Source organism: Rhinoderma darwinii, chromosome 11 (assembly GCF_050947455.1).
Source record: "Rhinoderma darwinii isolate aRhiDar2 chromosome 11, aRhiDar2.hap1, whole genome shotgun sequence".
Classification (NCBI taxonomy): Eukaryota; Metazoa; Chordata; class Amphibia; order Anura; family Rhinodermatidae; genus Rhinoderma; species Rhinoderma darwinii.
In genome coordinates this window covers 26,174,249-26,190,473 of record NC_134697.1, presented here as the reverse complement: position 1 = coordinate 26,190,473, position 16,225 = coordinate 26,174,249, and the positions used below count along the sequence as shown (strand labels likewise).

At 45.3% G+C, this 16,225-nt stretch overlaps 1 protein-coding gene across 2 annotated transcripts in view; it reads left to right on the top strand.

Moving 5' to 3' along the window:
• The first annotated feature begins 841 nt into the window (after positions 1 to 841).
• The window catches only part of ZRANB1 (zinc finger RANBP2-type containing 1), a 71,158-nt gene continuing 55,774 nt past the window's right edge, over positions 842 to 16,225 (top strand). Inside the window, exon 1 of one of the 2 annotated variants that reach the window (XM_075843185.1) lies at positions 842 to 1,068. The gene's annotated coding sequence lies outside the window, so the exon portion shown is untranslated. Of the gene's footprint in view, positions 1,069 to 1,101; positions 1,258 to 16,225 lie in introns of those variants that run through there. The other variant, XM_075843186.1, reaches the window with a different exon arrangement.

Below are 16,225 nucleotides of genomic sequence, written 5' to 3'. Positions count from 1 at the left end.
TGGTCTGTTGAAACAACGGCCGTCTGACGGCCGTTGTTTTAATGGTCCTCACCCGGACTTAATTACGGTCGTGTGAATCAGGCCTTAGACTGAGTTTGCAATTTTTCAACGCAAATTTTACCCTTTGAGGGTGAGAACCACTTCCAATTTGCAAAAAAATTTGTGACGTGTGAACTTCACAGGATGGGTGATAAATGTATGATCACCGACCCTCAATTCAATGTCTTTGGGACAGAGGGAGACATCCAAATACAGCGTTTAGGGTTGTTTATGTCAGTCCTATAGACTTTGCGCAACTTCCGCTCCATTCACCGCAGTCATGTGATGTTTTTTGGAAAAAGATTTTCCAAAACCAGTGCAAAGTAAGAGCAGTTACCCATAGCAACCAATCAGGTTTCAGCGTTCATTCTCCAAAGAGTCTCTGAAAAATGAGAGCTGACATCTGATTGGTTGCTATAGACAAGTGGTCCACTTTTCACTGCTGTGTCACTATCCAGGTCACCAGGGAAAGCTGGGTGAAGATCTGTTATGGCAGCCATATTTGTAGTCCCTCAGATTTCCCAGAAACACATAAGACGCAGTATGTGATGTTGATTTTTTCTATATTAGGAGCGACTGCTCTTTATTACATTTTTGGGTAAATATATGCGACTGTTTGGCCGAGTGTGTTGAGCTGCGCCTCCTCGCACCCGTCACCCCACACCCGGCCAAACAGAACCAACAACCTTGTTGTTATTGTTTTTATTTTGCTCTAATGCCGCTGTCATGACGTCACCTTTCAGCCGCTTAAGACACGGCTTCTTATTGGCCGCCAGCGCCACGTAGCTCAGCCAATCCTAAGGTTCTCCGGCCTCGGGTGCAGGGTGACGTCACGTAGTTCCCGTCTGCTTTATTTTGCTTCTTCGCTCTCCGGAGCCGCCATTACAGGAAGAAAAGAACCGAACCGAGTCGAACTGGAGAACTCCGGAGCGGGACAGAGCAGGGGGGACCGGACACGCGCAAACGAGGGGGAGTCCGGTCCCGGGAGAGATGAACGGGGGAGGGAAGGCGGCAACGGGATAAAGCCAGGTGAGCGCCCTTTAGCTACGGTATACACCATCGGACACTGATATCCGCACTTTATCAGTCACTTCCATAGACTAGGATTGTCGGCTGTGTGGTCAGCGGCTGCTATAGGTACCCGCAGACGTACCTCGCGTGTCAGCCATTAGAGTGTAAGCTCTTCGGTCAAGGACCTGTCCCGGTGACAGGAAGCAGGTAAGCGGGTAACTCCTCCTGGTATATACTGAGGTATTATTGCCAGGTGACCTTATCTGTAATAAATACAACTCCAGCAAATAGAAGTCCTTGACTTGTCCTCTCCTGTCTGCTGACGATTTGTATTCAGCCCTTGCTTAGTTTCTGGGAAAGCTGGGTGACCACTCTTATGGTTGCCATGTCCGCTCCTACAGTGGTAGTCACCCATCTAATGCCAAGTTTGCCTAGATACAGAGGCAAATCGACACGCCCCTTCATTCTCAGGATCGGTGGGGGTCCCAGAGGTCAGACCACCCACCAATCATCAAGTGATGGGAATACCCCTTTAAGCTGGGTGACCACCTCATGTGGGTGTTATGGTTGCTGTTTTGGTCGTCGCCCCCAGAGACCGTTCAGACTAAAACGGCTTAATAAGATTTCCGCACTAGACAGTCAGATAGATATATATATACTCATACTGATTGTATCTTACAGGGCTATGTACTTGTGCACAGTTATATTTGTGATATTATAGCAATGCTCTTATTATGTGTAGTTCGTTGTGTGTTCCTCAGGTCGCCTATGTTTACTTTGCGTCCCATTAATGTCAATGGAAAACTAGTGTCCCTGTCATAACGCACAAAACGAGTCTGTCTATAAAATGCCGAAAAACCTGGTTGTCAACTATTCTGACAACTGATGACCATTACAATTCGGGTATGTTCACGCGCTTAGCAAACAACGTCTGAAAAAACGGCGCTGTTCTCAAGGGAAAACCGCTCATTTTCAGCCGTTTTTTTTTTTTTTTTGTTTTTTTTAGCAACTCGTGTTTTTGCTGAGTTTTTTTTTACGGCTGTTTTTCTCTAGTCAATGAAAAACGGCTGTGTAAAAAAACGCCCCTTAGGAACAGAACGCAGTTTTTCCCATTGAAATCAATGGGCAGATGTTTGGAGGCGTTCTGCTACCGATCTTTCAGCCGTTTACGGCCCGTAAATCTGACGAAAATAAGCCGTGTGAACATACCCTTACTGTCAGATGGATTTGATGGTGGGTGGTAGTATATTCTTCCAGGCATCCTGGTGGGAAGGACATGGACTAGAGTTGACTGATCCGTGGCTCTGCTCACAATGTCCTTTTCAGCTGGATGTCGGGCACCATGGAGATCTCTGGTTCTGCGCGGTCTATAGCGATCGCTCTTTACAACCACTAGTCTAATCCGTAACCATCTAAATAGGTGATTTACGTTAACTTATTGGGGTGCTAATGTCACTTGAGTGTTGGATCACTTGCTGTTTGGTTTCTGCTTTGTGACGCATGCATGGAGTAGCGTCTCCTGTAACCCAGCTCAAGACAGAAGTTTTCTTAGCCTGGCACGGCCGCGAAAAAGCGTCCATGTAAAAAAACGGCTGCGAAAAAGAAGTGCATGTCACTACTTCAGCAGTTTTTCATACTCTATAGAAAAAACGCTCCAAAAACTGCTGGAAATCAGGAGCTTGTGTCCCTTGAAAACAGCTCTGTGTATTTTCAGACGTTTTTGAGTTGGTGTGTGCGCGTACCCTTATAGTTGACGCCAGCTTACCTGTAATTTATACCCGGGACCGCTCCAATTAATAACGGGTCTTGCCATAAGCAATGCTGTATGTGTTACATCTGGACATGTATCATACCCCTTGTAGAAGACTTACTTATGTTTATCATCTTATTAAAGAGGCTTTACTAAAGAGTTTTTTTTTTTTGGTGCGGATTTTGCAGCGTTTTTTTCCGATGCTGACATCTCCTCTGAAAAACGCAGCAATTTAGTTCACTTTCCGCAGCATGAATTGACATGCTGCAGTACAAATATACGCACCACCGTTGAATTTCGGTTCTGAAGTTTTACGCAGCGCATGGATGAGATTTGTTGAAGCTCACCCACTTTGCTGCTACTGTACACTGCTCCGTATCTTCCGTCAGCATCAATACGCAGCAATTCCGTTACTTGTGGACAAGCCCTAAATCCTTCCGATCTTAAATGGGTTTTATATTGGTGTTATATTCACATAGCTGCTTTCAATGGAGGTTAAAGGGGTTGTCAGTATTAGGAAAATATGGCTGCTTTGTTTCAATAACAGTGCCACACCTGTCCATGGGTTGTGTGTGGTATTGCAGCCCAACCCCGTTTTAAGGCAGCCGAGCTGCAATATCTCATATGAGCCACGGACAGGTGTGGCGCTGTTTCTAGAGTAAGAAAGCCGCCGTGTTTTTCTAATGCAGGACAACCCCTTTAATTGCTATAACAGAAGTGATAACAACCAGAAACTATTTCCAGCAAGTGTCTAGAGTTCATACTTCTCTGCTTATTACCGTAGACAGACATGACCTGTTATTGCTACTCATAATGATGTGTCCATGGACATTTTATAGTCTTCTTTATGAGGGTACTACACCTCACCCACCCCCCTCCCTTATGTTCTTTCTAGTTTACGTCCTGACTAGTGAGGTTCTTCATGCTCCTATTTAGTTGTTGGCATGAGATGTCCCCTTTAAAACTATCATCTATCGTATGATGCAACTCCTGCTAAATAACAGCTTGTACTGTGAAGTGAGTGTTACACGCTATAACGTGGAGCGATAGGACTGTCACCTTGGACTAAAGCAGAAGTTACATTTACTACAGTCCCTTCCAGTTATAACATTGTTTAGTATGGCAAGACGTCCAGCCAAGTGTAAAACTGGAGAACAATGCTGCGCTGTGACCTAGGAGCTGCTCTGCTGTCACCGTGCCCTGTGTTGACGGCTCATTTGCATGGGGGATGGGCAGCTTGTCAACAGTGTTTTCTGCAGTTTTCACCCAGTCTGACCATTGTACAAGTGAATAAGAGAATTCGCTGCCCATTGTGACCTCTGCATCTGATAATGGTCTGTGAACTGCTGGGGTTATATTGGTGTCATCCGGCAGAGTTTTGACCGTTGCTTTTGACTATTTGTGATATATAATAACTAGTTTGCTTTCCTATTTTTGCTACCATTGGATACACCCTGTTGCGCTACTAAAGTTTCTGCCTGTTTGATGTGTTTATGTTGTGACTGTCTTGTGACTTTTTCTGCAGTGAAATATTTACATTCTGCTGTGATCTCATCCTGGTGCATACATTATTATAAGTGACACATCTTTACAGTGCGGAGAAGTGGCAGCTGATTACTGCGTTGTCTGAATAAACCTTTAGTAGGTGGTTGTTTATGACTATTAGTGTGACGCTTCCCCATTATAGGGAATTTTTCCCAATTTCAGCCGTTTCTCAATTAAATAGAATTTGTCATCAAGTCTAATAATCCCTGACTAACATATTTACTATATAGGCGCAAAGAGTTTGGCGAGCCCCTGATGTAATCCTGCAATTGGTCAGTGCGCTGCGGCACCTAGGAGTCTTCAATGATCTCGCCAAGTTTAGGAGCACTCCATGTGTAACTTGGTTTACCCGATCCCTTATCCTCTGTAGCTGTGACGAGCTGAGCGGCGTGTGGGGTGGGCGCACAGGACAAATATGTGAATGTTCAAGAATCGGGGCAGAGAAGAGTGGCAGAGGGATTGTGCTAAATTAGCATAAATTGCTTGCACACATTATTGCGGTGGAATACCGGTGAGTTGCAATGTAGACCTTTTTATATCTGGATTACGTGTCTTTTTACCAATTCTACCATTACTATGGTTTGTGGGGTAAAACATGGTGATAGATTCCCTTTAAGCAGCTTCTGGGGAACCTAGGTGACCGCAAATTATGACCACTTTTCCTAGACTCCTAAATGGGAAATCTGCCAGGTGGATTAGATGAGGATGGATTTATCTGTATATAACTAGATTTGAGAGCTGCATTGATTGTCATCCAGTTTCACTACAAACCGGAATAACCAGGAAATGACTGATTAGCAGTTACATTAACATGAACCTCCTAAATAAAATCATAAAAAGGAAGAAATTCCGCAGCGTCCTTCATTTGAGCCTATGTCACAAGTGAACTTCAGGCAACGACATCATCATGGTGGCTCATTCATACTGACGTAGGAAAACCTGAGCCAAATAGCGTACAAGTTTGTATAACACAAGTTAGAGGGGTTTTCTGAGACCATAATATTGATGTCTTATTCTAAGGCCCCATGCACACGACCGTGTTCGGTCCGTTCTATACGGACTGCATGTCGACCAAACACTGTTCATGTAGCCGTGCTTCTAGCGTCATAGTTATGTATTGCGCTGTGAGTCACTGTCTCCCCGCGGGAATACTGTTCTGTGCTGAAAACATGTTTCAGTACGGAACCGTATTCCCGCAGGGGAGGCAGGGACAGGATACCGAGCGTCATTCATGTAGCTGTTCTCCTAGCATCGTAGTTAAGAATGGTGTTCGGTCCGGGAATTGCGGACGGCCTGCAGTCCGTATATATAATGGTCCGAACACGGTCGTGTACATGAGGCTTTAGAGTTTTTTTTTTTTTTGTTTTTTTTTGCAGAGCGGCTGAAACCGTAGCAATAAAACGCATGTGTTTTTTCGTTTAAGAGTTTCGGCCCCGTGGCAAAAAATGTTGCAGAACTGCACCGTGTGAATAAACCTTTTACGGTCAATGCCCGAGAATGCGTATAACTTTTTTTTTTTTACGCTCGTATTTGTGTGCGGCAAAACCGCAGCGTAATTCTGTACCAGTGTAGACCATGGGATTCCAGGTAATCATGTCCAGGCTATGGATTTTTCAGGATGTAAATTGACCCGCGGTGCGTATTTTTTGTAACCACTTCATGTCGATTTTTGTCTTGCTATTCCACTTGCGAATAATATATCCCTATATTTCTACAGAAATACGCAACAAAACCCGCAGCATGAAAAATGGTGCGATTTACGCAGCAAAGCTTAAAAAGCGCACAGAAAAACACCAAAAACCGCCATTTCAGGTGCTATTTTATTTATTTTCTCTCTGTGAATTTATTGCGGTTTTGCTGCGTATTTTCCGCAGCGCAATGTGGGCATGTAGCCTAAGGCCTCATTCACACGGCAGGGTTTCCCGTCCGGGTGCCGGCCGTTCATAAATCGGCCGGCACTCGGCTGCATTAGGAATGATAGACCCCTAATGGGGCTATTCACACGACCGATTTTTTGACGGCCGGAAAATCCGGCCGTCAAAAAATAGGACATGCTCTATCTTTGCCCGGGCACCCGGCCGCCCGGCTCCCATAGAAGTCTATGGGGCCGGGTATTACACGGCCATCACCGGAATGTGTTCCGAGTGATGGCCGGGTTTCCCGGCGCTTGCGCTCTATCTCCTCCTCCTCACAGCGCAGAGTGCATGTGAGGAGGAGGAGTTGATGCCATTCTGACGAATGGCATCGCTGCACACTGTGTTGCAGGGCCGGGGTGTACAGCAGGTGGAGGGAGCGCTGCGCTGGCTCCCTTCCCCTGCTTGTTAAAAGCACCCTGGCTCGGCGACACCTTAGATGGCGCCGCTAGTAGCAGCAGCTGCTGCTGCTACTACTGTAGCGACGCCACTATAGCAGAGCGGGGAGGTATCTCCCCGCTCTGCTATGTGCTAGCCGCACTTTAGCTCCTTGAAGGAGCGGAATCCCCGTGTGTTCGGGGATTCCGCTCCTGGACAGAGCGCTTGATGTCTCTGTCCATATCTGGGCAGTGACATCAGGGGAAACTCCTGAAGCGGAATCCCCGAACACATGGGGATTCCCCTTCAGGAGCTGCCGCTGATGTCACTGTCCGGATCTGCCCGGCCCGGCACGGATGCATAACTTTATGCAAACCGGCCGGGCAGAATGGCCGATTTTACCGGCCGGCACTCGGGCTCGGACCCGACCCGGTCGTGTGAATCCCGCCTAAGGATAGGCCATCAATATCTGATCGGCAGGGGTTCTTTTCCCGGCATCCCCTGCCGATCTGCTGAATGAAGGGGTTCTTGCAATCAAGCGAGCGCTGCGTCTCCTTTGTTTACCCAGACACGCTGCTGTACATTTAGGGGGGGATTTACACTAGCGTGTGCGTTTTGCGCACGCAAAAAACGTGGCTTTTTGCGTGAGCAAAAGGCACTTAACAGCTCCGTATGTCAGCCCCGTATGATGCGCGGCTGTGTGATTTTCGCGCAGCCGCAATCTATGACACTCCATTTGGGTATTTGTAAACAGAAAAGCACGTGATGCTTTTCTGTTTACATTCATAGTTTGACAGTTGTTGCGCGAATCAAGCTGTGGCATGCATGATTTTCACGCACCCATTGACTTCAATGGGTGCATGATGCGCGAACAACGCAGAAATATAGGACATGTCGTGAGTTTTACGCAACGGACTCACGTTGCACAAAAAGCACGGACTGTCTGCACGGCCCCAGAGACTAACATAGGTCCGTACGACACGCGTGAAAATCACGCGCGTTGCACGGACGTATATCACGTTCGTGTAAATAAGCCCTAAGTTTAGTGGCTGCGTTTAGTACAGCAGATTGGCCTCATTCAAGTGGGACTGTGCTGCAATACCAGGCACGGCCACAACTATGTATGGCACTGTGGTCAGTCAGATCCCCACCAATCCTATACAGATGGCCTATACTAAAGATAAGCCATCAATATTCGTTTCATCTTCCCATAGGGTGAAATTCACATGTAACGCTGCAGAAAGTCTGCTATGTGTGGACCTATCAGTTTCTGCATTGTATAATAAGTTACACAAAGTATATTAGATAATTTTCGATTCCTCCTTTTTTCATGAGTTCTCCCCACAACGGCTACTTGGTCAAAAAGTAAAACACGCCCGGTTGTCCATTGAAAAACTCATTAGAATAAAGCTAATATAGGTCATAACTCCGTCAAAACTGATCATTTTTCTAAATAAAAAACACTGCTGTGATCTACATTATAGCGCCGATCATATGTACAAGATAGGCCACTTATAATGTGGTGACAGAGCCTCTTTAAGTGACACTACAATGACCACTCTGACCTGGTTTTTTTAATCTACATATAGGAAACAAGTATATTACTCTGTTAATGTGACGATAAAGAGTCATAATCCAGGGCTTGAAGCCATAAAGAGACTTACAGATGTGCAAAGGTTTCTTATGATATCCATTACCAGTCTAACAAGAGGTCAGGCTTGTTGGAGGGAAATATCGCTCAAAGGGTGGATTCACACCATTCCATTTACCTAAATGGAATTTGCAGCAGTCCATACACATGCAGAATTCACCCCATTCAGATAAATGGAACTGGATTTCAATTGAAAAAACAATTTTATAAAATTTGCCGCTTGTGCCTCTATAGCTTTGTTCACACATTGCAGATTTTGCATATATTTAAAGGGGTTTTCCCATCAGACATTTTGACGTGTCCACAGGATATGCCTTAAATGTCAGATCCGGGTCCCACCTCTGAAGCGTGAGTCCCGACCATGAATTACGCATTATGGTTTTCATTAGTCCCATAGAACTGAATGGTAGTTACGGAAACAGTGTAGCTTGCAGACCCCCTGAACTACAATGATGTTGTTGGCCATGTGACCGCTGCAGCCTGTGATTGTCTGCAGCGGTCACATGGGATGAAACATCGGGACTGCAGGAAGGAGAGGGTTCTGGTTAAGTATGACTTAATTTTTCTTTCCGGAGTTGTGATTTTTTTGCTGAGATTATGCTGCAAAAGTCGCAACACTTTGGCTTTCTCTTGCGGGTTTTGCATCTCCATTGAATTCAGTGGGGAAAATTCGCAACCGGAAAGCAACACAAATTGACATGCTGCAGAGTTCAATTCCGCTCCGCAAGCCAATTTAACTTTTACGCTGCATTATTTTTTTCCCGCATTATGGGCATGATTTCTCCTAAACCTCATTCACTTTGCTGCTATAAATGCTGCGGAATTCCTGCACAGAATTTAGTTGCGCTACGAGGGATCCCGGCCTAAGTGTATGTTCCCACAGACCGGGTACGCTGCAGATTTTCCACAAAGGAAAATTTGCAGCGGAATCTCCTACTCCACAGCTAAATCAGTCCCATAAATCTGCAGCAAATAGTGTTTTTGCTGTACAAGGCTGTGGAAACCCAATGTAGCTGCGGAGTCATTGCAGAGTGTCCACTGCAGTTTTACCTGCGGATTTATTGTAAAGCAGAGTGTGAAGCGTTCATTGTAGTAAACTTTTATTTGCAGCAGCGGATTTACTTAGATGTTCACTGCAGAATCGCTGTCAAAACTCAGATTGTGTATTTGTTTTTTTTTGTTTTTTTTAAAATAATACGGATTTTATGCTTCCCAAACAAGTCTATGGGGGAAAAAAAGCAGCATCTCCACATAGAATCCGCAGCGTAAATTGACATGCTGCAGATTATAAAGCCGCACCAAAGCAGAATTTCTGCACAAATTATGTGCAGATTTTAGCTGCAGCGTGGGGGGAGATTTGTTGAAATCTCATCCACTTTTCTGCTACTGCAAACTCTGCAGATTTTCTGTACGTTAATCCGTTGTGGAAACTTCACAGCTTATCTGGCCTGTGGGAACCTACCCTAAGGCCTCATGTACGGATGTGCAATACGTCGCTTATAGGTTGTTTTGGGTTCATACTTTGCTCCCCAACGCCTTCAAGAAAAAAATAAAATTGTGATGTGTTCAATTACATGCTGTATTACAAATACAATGCCGCACATGGAGCTCGTAATACAGAGCCGTAGGGACCCTGTGCTCCATTTCCGTGTGCGTGATGCCGATAATAAATTGCATTTTCTAGCGGCGCCTTTGTTGCTCTTGGTCTCCAAGTTCAGACTATTAACCGTAAACCGTCCTTTTGTGTGCGGTTGTGACGAGCCGCACTTGAGGATCAGCGTTTATTTCTTTCAGTCCCTCCTTTTTGCCTCTATTCTGTAGAGTTGCTGTTTACAAGACTATTCTTGGAAGCCGAGGTCAGTCGTGTTAGTTGACATCTGCTTTAAGGGTTAAAGAGTGGATGTTTTGAGCCCCTCTGGTCAGTAGGAGCGTGGGTTTATATTGCTTTGTAACATGGTAACTGAATTCCACCGAGCACATCGTCCCTTCACACTTCTATTGCTGTCTGTGGAATGTATTTTGCATGCTTCTAAATTGCAACGTGATCACAAATTTCTCCCTTGGACGTCCTTCAGTTTCTGGTGGAATTATACTTCTGCACATTCTCGTATTATGAGAGGAAGTGAAGTCAGGTGTATCTGATGCCAAATATTATAAAATGTGATCTTTCAAAGTTTGTTTGCGTGTATGTAACTATACTAGCGACCGTGTATCAGACCAATGGCAGCTAAGGCTCAATTCATATCCCTTTTTATGGCCTTCATTTAATGTATATGAAAAGAAAGGCTCTCGACGTGTATATTACACAGATGCCTCTGAATTCTGCCCGGTGTTATTTGTAACCCAAAGGGTCCCATTTAAAAAAACAAAAACGAAAAAACTTAAACCATGCAATATGTCAGGAGTATTCTTGGCACAAATGTACAGTGTATATTTGATGTGAACAGGGACTAGGGCGGTTTGGTGACTAAATTATTCTTTCCCTTTAATGATGTTGTATGCTGAAGTCTGTCTCTCTGATAAAGCTTCGATCACATCTGCTACAACTTATCCATTAAAAGCCTTTGTCGCAGACCCAGTAAATGTCAAATAAAATAGCGCAGCATTTTGTCTTGTAAGACGATGGACGCCATGGCGGAACCCGTTAAAATCAATTGGCTCCTTTGTGCAATGGATCTGGCATAGCCGCCTCAACACAGATCAGCCATGAGAACAGCGACCCGTGTAATGTTCATTCTACAGCATACAAATAAGTTTTGGACAATTAGAGCTTCCAACTTAGTGGGAACAGTTTGGGGTTCGGCTCTTTTCTGTTTCAGCATGACTGCGCCCAGTGCACAAGGTCCATAAAGACATGGTTGTTTGGGGGGAGTTTGGTGTGGAGGAACTAGTGTGGCTGCACAGAGCCCTGACCTCAACCCCATCCAAAACCTTTGGGATAAATTAGCCGATTGAGAGCCAAACCTTCTCATCCAACCTCACAAATGCTCTTTTGGCTAAATGTAAACAATTTCTGACACCCCCTCCCAAAATCTTGTGGAAGTTGTTATAGCTGCGAAGGGGGGCCAACTCCATATTAATATACATGGTTTTGGAATGGGATGTCAAATTATCTTCTATGTGTGATGGTCGGGTGTCTACATATTTTGGCTTTATAGTGCATTATTGAATAGAAAACACTGAATCATACAGTATGTTACCCATGTATTTTATAACTATGCCCCTTCAGTTTATGAACACTTATTATGTTGGTGAGGCTGCACATGTTTGTAGCACCTAATTATTTAGCAGCATAGATTTACCATGTTCTATATCTTGCGTTGGGCTGATGAAGTGTGTAAATGCATTTTATGTGGTAGGATCAAAGAATCTACGCCTTACATTGACATATTGGGGGATGGGACTGCAGACGTTACCTAATCATGTGAAGGAGCCTGTGCGTTGATATGTTGTGTTTTATGGACATCTCTGATTAGGAGCAGCTACAAAGCATAGATGACCGACACATTAATCTTCTCATGCAGCGTCATAGAGGAAATTCTTTATCCTGCTTGTGGAGGCTGCGAGGCTTATACTCGGCCGTCCAATAGACTGCAACACTTTGATTTTACTTCTCTAAGACACTGATGATAAATTACACTTTGAATGACTTTTAGAAGTTAAGATCAGGATTGCATTTCCCGCACATGTGATCACCAGGTGACAACTGCAGAGATGTCAGTCGCCAGTCTAGGAATTCTAAGAAATGAACATGATCTTGGAAGGACTTGTCGCCGTCCGCTTGTGTTTCACTGCTCCAGAGCCACGTTGGTCTGTCAGTGGTGCCCGTTACAGAGTGTTAATAATTAAGCGTGTGCCACTTTTTTCTCTATTCTGGATTACGTCCAGATCGACATGGAAGTATTAATCGTTATTCAATATTCTTACTATGAGAGCACATCCCCCTAGGATACCAAATAACTGTATATCCTTGATGTACGTCTGATAAAATTTGTGCCATTTTTGCAGACTAAAAAAATTATGCCCAAATGACATCTGTTCAAAATTCTCTATCATTTACCACAAACTGAAATAGTGTGCAAAGTGCTTTTCCTCTATTTTCAGTCTTCAAAATAATGCGTCACTATCTTTAATCAGAGTAAACGACGTGGTTGTTCAACTGCTAAAATGCCAGTATATTTGTCCTCTATGTCACATGATGCTTAGAAAATGTAGACTTTTTTTACTTTCATGGGATTTACAACTAGGTTTACAAATGTAGATTTACGTTTTGCAGGGAAGGGTTTGTGTGTTTAGATGGTTGAAACAGAAACCTTCAGAGACTTTTTTTTATTTATTTTTTTTTCAAAAAAACCCAAAACATTTCATTCATATTTTTTCCATTTCCAAACATTCCTTTTTTTAAACCTAAATTAAAAGGAAGTTGGTTTGGTCTAAGTGCATGGACAGAACTACAAGGGTAGACTTCCGGTTCCGGCGCTGGGATGTGAGGACGGCGTGAGGTGAGCTCCCGAGACCCGATCCCCTGAACCTCCGCCGCCACACACACCCGCAAAATAAACCTACCTCGGCAGTTAGCTGGAGGCACGGTGAGAGGGCACAGATAGTGCATGGAGCGGTACCTCCTCAGGAGCGGCAGCCGCGAGAACACCCGTCCGTCCGGACACACGAGGCAGGGAGAGGAGATATCCAAGATGGCGACGTTGCAGCATGTCTCTCCGCCGGGCAGCAGGCCACAGAGTCCAGAGCCCCCTGTAGAGCAAATATCACAGCCGGAGGTGGCAAAACTGGATTATAGGAGATTGGCGATAGAAGTTGCCACACATCTAGCTCCCGACATCAAAGATTCGCTGGTGGCTACGGTAACAACGACATTGCAGAAACTGCAAAATGAGGTTACGTCACATGGTACACGGCTGGATGAACTGGAGCAACGAGTCGGCCTTATGGAGGATGAATCAGCGGGGGCACACACACACATCCAAGGCCTATTGCAAGACAACTCCAGGCTCAGAGACCGCCTGGAGGACTTGGAAAACCGCTCCAGGAGGAACAACCTCAGAATTGTCGGCCTGCCTGAGCACATTAAACCCCAGCACTTACAGGGGATATGCGAAATGGAGCTTCCAGAAGCCCTAGGCCTGAACAGGTCTTGCAGAGTGGAGAGAGCGCATCGGGTCGGCCCACCGGGTGCAGTAAAGGCCAACACAGGAGAACCGCACAACAGGCCACGTCAAGTGATTATGCGATACCTAGACTACAATGACAAAGAGGAACTCTTGCGAACCTTTAGGAATCGAAATACACCATTACAGCTTCGAGGAGCTAAAATAATTTTATTTGCCGACTACTCTGCAGATGTCACGCGGAGACGGAGATCATTTGGAGGAGTATGCACTACTTTATACAAGAGCAAAGTTAAATTCCAGCTGCAATACCCGGCAACATTGAGGGTTACAAGACCAGACGGTTCAGTCAAGGTTTTTCATACGCCGGAGGAGGCGACGCTCTTCGTGGACAAGATGGTGAGACATGAGAACTCCGACGCAACAATAGCGAACACCCGGCAGAGCTCAACGACAAAGAAAAAGACCTTGATGGACTCAGCATTAGCACGGGACAGTTCCTGGTCCTCCATTGCCCGGGTTCCATCACCCAAGCAACAACGCACAGAGTCCTCCAAATCCTTGCAAGGATCCCGCATTGATAGGATGATGGAGGCGCTACCGGACTGATGAGTATAACTTGCAATATGGAGGGTGTATACATGTCTCATGTCACGCACAAATGTGGTTTTACTGTGGGGTACGAAGGCTAGACATATAAGGCATTATAATTGTATCTAAAGGGTAGGATATTGTACATTAATGACACCCTGGCAAAAGGAATGGTCCAGAAACACCCGAGGGTCATTAAAATCACAAAAATAAGGAGGGGGGGGGAGGGGGAAGGGCCTTCACCCAGAAAAAAGTGAAGTCAGGCATACCAATATGACGCGAGACACACAAGAGAGAGTGTGGACTTTGCTGGTCGGGTATTATGTTGATACTGGTTATAATACTGTTTTTTTACTGTTTGCACATGAAAATGTTATGGGTTTAGGAGCAACGTGGAGCAGGAACCTCCGAGCAGCCACCATAGGAACGGGGCGCACATGCCCGGAAATAGATATACAAAATAACTCAAATTTGATCCTTATAGAGAAATTTAGAATATGCAAGTGACCTCATGGAATGTTAAGGGGCTCCGTTCCCCCAATAAACGGATGATGGTTCTTCGTCACCTAAAAAAATTACACACTGACATCGCTCTCCTACAGGAGACCCATTTGGAGGAGAGCGACTTCCACCGCATGAAAAAAATGTGGGTGGGTGCAGTTTACGGCTCTTCAGCTTGTGGTCGTAAAGCAGGTGTACTCATTTTGATCAATAGAAATATGATACACAAGGTACTACGCACAAATTCCGACTCGGCAGGTCGCTTGCTCCATGTCGTTCTTGACACTCCGTGTGGGGTCCTAAGCATATACAACATCTACGGACCCAATGATGATAACGTTAAATTTTATAATGAATTGGAAAGGGCGTTGCTAACAGATGATATCCCACATAAATTGGTAGGGGGTGATTTCAATTCTGTCTTAGACCACAGAGAGGATAGGAGGTCACACAAAATTCAAGAGTCGGGATCCATCTTTGCAGGGACCCCCAGAAAGCACGATAGGGTATTGGGACCTTTATTAGAGAGCACTCATCTAATAGACGCATGGCGGGAGGGCAACCCGGACGCAAGGGAATTCACACACTATTCGCATTCTCAGCAGTCATGGTCAAGGATAGATTACATTTTCATATCGGCACCCTTGAGGCAACGAATAGGAGTTTCTACTGTGGGGGACTTGGTGACATCGGATCACGCACCTATAATGATATCCCTTCAAGAGGTGTACCCGAGAGGGACAGATTTTATTTGGCGCTTTCCGGCTCATCTAGCGCTAGATGATACATTCAAAAGACAGTTGCAGGGATGGTGGTTGGAATACGCATCCGAGAATGACGGGCACAGGGATAATACCTCCCTCTTTTGGGACACAGCGAAGGCAGTATTGAGGGGTAGGATTCTCGCTTACTCTGTAAGCAAAAAAAGGGAAATAGCAAGACAATTTAAAGCAGCAAGCAGTGCGTTGAGGTCAGCATACACAACATATCTCTCCCAACCAACGGAGGGCAATAGACAAACCTGGGTACAGGCCAAACACAACTTTGATGAGTGGACTTCTCAGAAAGAAATAACCCGCAATTACGAGTTTGAGGCAACAATACACAGATTTGGAAATAAGGCGGGAAGATTGCTAGCAAATGTAGCTAGGGGACAACGCCCGGCACAACACATAGCCAAACTTAGGGATCACACGGGACAAATCACGGGAGATCCTTCACATATAAATTCCATTCTGGCCAGATTCTACGAGGAGCTGTATTCCGATGAATCAGTCTCACCGTTAGAGGCTACACTCCTGGACAGCACCACTCTTCCTGTCATCTCAGAGGATCAACTGCAAATACTGAATGCGCAGGTTACTAGGGAGGAGGTAGATAGGGCTATCAGAAACCTGAAAAACTCCAAAGCCCCAGGCCCAGATGGCTTCTCAGGAGAATTTTACAAAGCGATGAGAGAACAGGTGACCGAAACCCTGGTTTCGCTCTTTAACAATGCCCTGGGTAGTGAAGGTCTGCCACCATCGGCAAACACGTCCTATATCAAACTTCTGTTGAAACCAGGAAAAGATCCCCTGCTACCAGGGTCTTACCGACCCATATCCCTGATAAACGTCGATGCGAAACTTCTCTCTAAAATCATAGCAAATAGATTAGCGGATATAATGCCGCACCTCATAGCTCCTGAGCAGGTGGGGTTCATTAAGGGGAGATCGGCGGT